We start from the raw sequence: 6000 nt of genomic DNA, 5'->3' as shown, positions 1-6000 counted from the left end.
AAGGTCAGTTGTCGGAGTGACACGGCGAGGAGCCCGGTGCCCATTATGGAAGTGCCAGGTGGGCCTTTATTCTGTGCTCTGGCTGATGTTGCTTACAAAACACTCACAGCAATTACTGAGATTTACTTTGTACATGTTACTGTAGAGAGCAAAGTAGTAACATAAGGTAAATCCACAAAATGTTTCTCTACTGACTTCACTGTGAGCAGAAAGCATAGACAGAAGGATTGTCTCACTTCATTTCAATCATACTCTTCTTCTTAATTGCAAGACTTCCTATAATTAATGCTTAATGCCCTCTGCAGCTTCACTTACACTTACTGAAGAAAAGAACTTGTTGAATTAGAAGAGATTGTGGGCACTAAAGAGAAGAGCTGGTAGAATAAGAAGAGTATGTGGGTACTGAAGAGAAGGGCTGGTAGAATTAGAAGAGTTTGTGGGTACTGAAGAGAAGAGATGGTAGAATTAAAAGAGTGTGTGGGTACTGAAGAGAAGAACCGGTAGAATTAGAGAGTTTGTGGGTACTGAAGAGAAGAACCGGTAGAATTAGAGAGTTTGTGGGTACTGAAGAGAAGAGATGGTAGAATTATAAGAGTGTGTCTGTACTGAAGAGAAGAGCTGGTAGAATGAGAAGAGTTTGTGGGTACTGAAGAGAAGGGCTCGTAGAATGAGAAGAGTTTGTGGGTACTGAAGAGAAGAACTGGTAGAATTATAAGAGTGTGTCTGTACTGAAGAGAAGAGCTGGTAGAATGAGAAGAGTTTTTGGGTACTGAAGAGAAGAAATGGTAGAATGAGAATAGCTTGTGGGTACTGAAGAGAAGAACTGGTAGAATTATAAGAGTGTGTCTGTACTGAAGAGAAGAGCTGGAAGAATGAGAAGAGTGTGTCTGTACTGAAGAGAAGAGCTGGTAGAATGAGAAGAGCTTGTGGGTATTGAAGAGAAGAGCTGCTTTAATTAGAAGAGTGTGTGGGTACTGAAGAGAAGAGCTGGTAGAATTAAAAGAACTTGTGGGTACTAGAGAAAACAGCTGATACAATTAGAAGAAAGGATCTTCTTTAAAAAACAGATAAGAACTGGTAGATATTGAAGAACATGTAAGAATAATGGGGTCATCTCATTCATGGAGAATAATATAGAAAGGATACAAAGGATATAGGGCATATCTGAAGCAAGTGGTTCTGCATGCTACATACAGAGATCCAATTATATTTAGAACATTGTATGAAAATGCTGGACAGGCCCAGTTCTCCAATATTCAGCTTACTACCAAAAGAGAAAGAGCCCACAGAGGTTTGGCTTACCTTGATTGGTTCACAATTTCACACCTTTGTGAGTTTTAACTAACACCTACTTGAAGAGTACAATAGAACCATTATCCGACATATCAGAACGGCATCAATGTGCCAATGCAGTCCATTGACCTTCACAATTTTGAAACCTACCCAATCGATAGTCATCTTATTTTTGTCCAGAAATCAGCAGGCCAGTTGGTAGGAACCATACACTGGCTAAAATGTATATGCACCATTGAAACTGATCCCTCAACTTGATCATAAATGGACAGACCTGTGGGAAATGTGTCAATGCATTGTAAGCCAAGTGCAGCAAACTGCATGGATCTCGGACTTCTGATCTTGGTCAGAGCTGAAATTAAAACCATGCATTCGAAAGGCTTCCGGGTAGGTGTACATACCGACAGGCACTAAAGTCCCACTGCCCCTTACACCAATGGAACTTGCATATAATAATAGGACATATTTGTTTTTAGCAGTAGACCATTATACTTGCTTAAATGTTAAGTTAGACATCATGTGTAATTCCCAAATACTGTGCCTTTTGCGGAAAAACAACCTGCTCCACTGCTAATGCCTGTTATACCTCTTTGCTATTAATTCCGCTGCTGAGCAGAAATCCTACATTGAAACATATTTTGTTTTAAGCCCAGCTTGAGATTTTTTACTTGCATATTTAGATTACAGATCATTTGTCACATTTCCCTGCTCCCTAGAGGAAGAATGGAGGTTCCAGCTGTGCTAAGAATGGGTTTATACGCATATAAATGTAATTTTACTTCCCATTGTTATTAATGGAATGGCTTTTTACTACCCATTGTATTGTTCAGTCATTATACTCAGAGCAAGATGCGCCCGAAAGACCTAGAAAAAATGCCCTCGATTTTCCTCTGACGGCTGAACGTGGCCTGTGACCATCTGGACATCAGAAAGAGTTAAAGGTGATGTAAACCCAAGTAAAAAAATGTTGAAAAATCTGAGCTATGTTCATTATCGCATTGAGCCATTTATTTTCAAACAAGTTGATAAATGGTGAATGGAATTAATGATGTTTCCTTTTGACCTCTATGACATCTCAACATGTTTAAGGTGGACTCATTTTCATTATTTTGTGATTTGAAAAGAAAATTGTACAAAATAGCAGCTGAATATCACAATCACGGTTAACGTTGTGTTTTTTGTCGCCTTTTTTGTATGATTCCTGGCAAAAAACGTGACCATGATTATTGCTAAGTTACCCCATAGTCCCGTCATAACCTCTCTGGACCTTGGTTTGGTTCTTCTGTATGTATTGTAGCCTCACCATGAGCTTTTCTCAATCTTCCTTATCTCATACCTCTCTGGTTTTTCCATATTGGCAGAAGGTATCGTAGGATGTATTATATTATGTGTCAGCTGTTAATGGCAGTATTTACATCAGGGGTGGTCACTTGAAACAATCCAGTAACACAGACCCTTTAACAGAGGTCTCAAAGAAGCACATTAATGCCATTAATATATAGTACATTATAGAAGGTAGAGCTCTCCTCTTCTTTGATCTAGTACAGGGGTCCCCAACCTAGTTTACCCATGAACCACATTTAAATATATAAAAAGTTGGGGAGCAACACAAGTATGAAACTTCCTAAGGGGTGCCCAGTAAGGGCTGTAATTGGTTATTTGGTAGCCCCTATGTAGACTTGCAGACAGACTAGAACCTGTTTGACAGTACATCTGTTTTTTATGCAACCAAATCTTGTCTCCAAGCCTGGAATTTAAAAATAAGCTCCTGTTCTGAGACACTGGAAGCAACAGGGGTTGGTGAACAACATGTTGCCTGCGAGCAACTGGTTGAGAATTACTCTTCTAGTATATAAGTTTTTGGTTGTCCAAAAAGAAAGCAATTCCTAATGCATTGAAAACAGTCATGGTCAAATGTTTTCGTTTCAAGCCCCACTTGACTTTGGCCAGGGCTCCCTTTTAGGGTTTCATCCTTTGGCCAGGCTCCTCTTAGCTCATGATATGCAATGCAGGTGTATTAGCCATAGTTCCAATAATATCTAGGGCACCGAATACATTTTCATCCCATATCTCACTCTAAATGATCTTCAAGCTGGTAACTAGTAGAGCAAATGACTATTCCTCCCCATTTACACCCTACCTGGCCACTACTCCAAGTCCCCAAGGGGGAAAGGCCCCACAGTTTAGAGTGTAGTACTATGACCCAGTTTTTGAACATGTCTAAAGCTACAGATCAGTAGAGGTATGGGACCTATTATCTGGAAACCTGGTATCCAGAATTATGGTTAAGGTCATCTCACAATGTCTCCATTTTAAGCAAATAATTCAGATTATTAAAAATGATTTCCTTTCTGTGTAATAATAAAACAGCAACTTGTACTTGATCCCAACTAAGATATAATTAATCCTTATTTAAGGCTGAACGATCCTATTTGGTTTAATCTATCTATCTATCTATCTATCTATCTATCTATCTATCTATCTATCTATCTATCTATCATCTATCTATCTATCTATCTATCTATCTATCTCTCTCTCTCTCTATCTATCTATCTATCTATCTATCTATCTATCATCTATCTGTCTCTCTATCTCTCTATCTATCTATCTATCTATCTATCTATCTCTCTCTCTCTCTCTCTCTCTCTCTCTCTCTCTATCTATCTATCATCTGTCTATCTATCTATCTATCTATCTATCTATCTATCTATCTATCTATCTATCTATCTATCTATCTATCTATCTATCTATCTCTCTGTCTCTCTATCTATCTATCTATCTATCTCTCTGTCTCTCTATCTCTCTCTCTATCTATCTATCTATCTATCTATCTATCTATCTATCTATCTATCTATCTATCTATCTATCTATCTATCTATCTATCTCTCTCTCTCTCTCTCTCTATCTATCATCTGTCTATCTATCATCTATCTATCTATCTATCTATCTATCTATCTATCATCTATCTATCTATCTCTCTATCTCTCTGTCTATCTCTCTCTCTATCTATCATCTGTCTATCTATCATCTATCTATCTATCTATCTATCTATCTATCTATCTATCTATCTATCTATCTATCTATCTATCTATCTATCTGTCTGTCTCTCTGTCTCTCTATCTCTCTATCTCTCTATCATCTATCTATCTATCTATCTATCTATCTATCTATCTATCTATCTATCTATCTATCTATCTATCTATCTATCTATCTATCTATCTATCTATCTATCTATCGTTAAAATCCTAACCTCAAGCACCCCCAAGAACTTTTAGCTGTATTTCAACACCTTCAATAAATATCCTTGCCTGTCATTTTATCCAGCTGATGTTGGGAAACAATCCATTCCCATCATCTGCTCACCATGTATCTTGCCTATTAGCTTAGCAATGTGCCATGCTGGTTATAAACAGAAAGTGCTGTCAGTTTGCAGTCTCTCGCCCTCAGAGCAGGTTTGATTGTAGCTGACACTAAACCAAATACTGTTCGGATACATCACCCACAGTACATCAGTTCCAGCTCCATGTGACTGCCCAACGCGATTACTCCACCAGAACTTGAAAGGCTCTGAACGTGCAGAAAATGTAGCTGTGCTGATGCTTTTTTTATGCACCACGAAGCCCAGCTAATTCCGACATCTCACGGCTATTACAAGTGATAGTTATTTCCCACTGACTTAAACTCTGTGTTACAGAAACACAACATGAAGGGCTCGCAGGTGGAATGTGCATCAAGATCTGCAGCCTGAACACTTTCCTCTGGGAGTAAATCAGCACATTCTGTGCTGTTCTGAGCATTGTAGGATGAGTTACCCTTTATTTCTCTTGGGTATTGGGCTAATGATTTAAAAAGAAGATTCTTTGCAAACATTTCCAGGCACTTTTCCTCTGGGACTTTGCAAAAAAAATTGTAGTAAATAAGCACATGATCAGCCATTCCTACCATATGTGCAATGCTTTCAGGTGAACTTCACCGTTAAAGGAGAACTAAACCCCCTAATGTGAAAAGCCCCTTCCACTACTCTCCAAAGTGTCCCCTCCTTCTCCTTGCTTCTGCCCCGCATAGTGCATCAGTGAAAAATGTGCCACTAATTGTGAAACTCACGTATCTGTGCAGAGTAGCAGAGCTCAATGGCGCCATCCAGGGCCGTGCCGCGCAGGCGCCCAAGGCAAGCATGTGGACGCGGCGCCGGCTTAGCCCAAGTGCGCATGCAGAAGGTGTTGTGCGCGCGCATGCGCAAGAAAAGCGGTGGTTTTTACTTCTTTTACGCTTCTGCGTTTGCGCAAATTGGTGCGAATGTGCGGATGCGGAGAGAAATGCATTCGCGCGCATGCGCAGGAGCGCAAGAAGACATAAAAACCACAAAGACTGTGGGTAGGCGACAGAGGAGGTACGTGCCTGGCACCCCCCCCAGCTTTGCGCCCTAGGCACGTGCCTACTCTGCCTACCCCTAGTTCCGGCCCTGGCGCCATCTTCCACATCTTGGTTTTCTCCTGGAAGGGAATGCCAACACGGAGATATTTGGCGCATGCGCAGACCGGTGCCAGGCTGGTGTTCACGTCAACTGCAATGGAAACTCCGTAAATGGCCAAAGGGAACGAAGAGGATCTGAAGAAAACCAAAGATGTGGAAGATGGCGCCATTTAGTTCTTCTATGATTGACAGGGCACTTTGTCGCCTACTGGGAATCTCCTCTCCTATGGGCAA

The sequence above is a fragment of the Xenopus laevis genome, chromosome 5L, assembly GCF_017654675.1.
Source record: "Xenopus laevis strain J_2021 chromosome 5L, Xenopus_laevis_v10.1, whole genome shotgun sequence".
Taxonomy (NCBI): Eukaryota; Metazoa; Chordata; class Amphibia; order Anura; family Pipidae; genus Xenopus; species Xenopus laevis.
The sequence above is the reverse complement of the archived record's forward strand: the minus strand, read 5'-3'. Positions refer to the sequence as shown.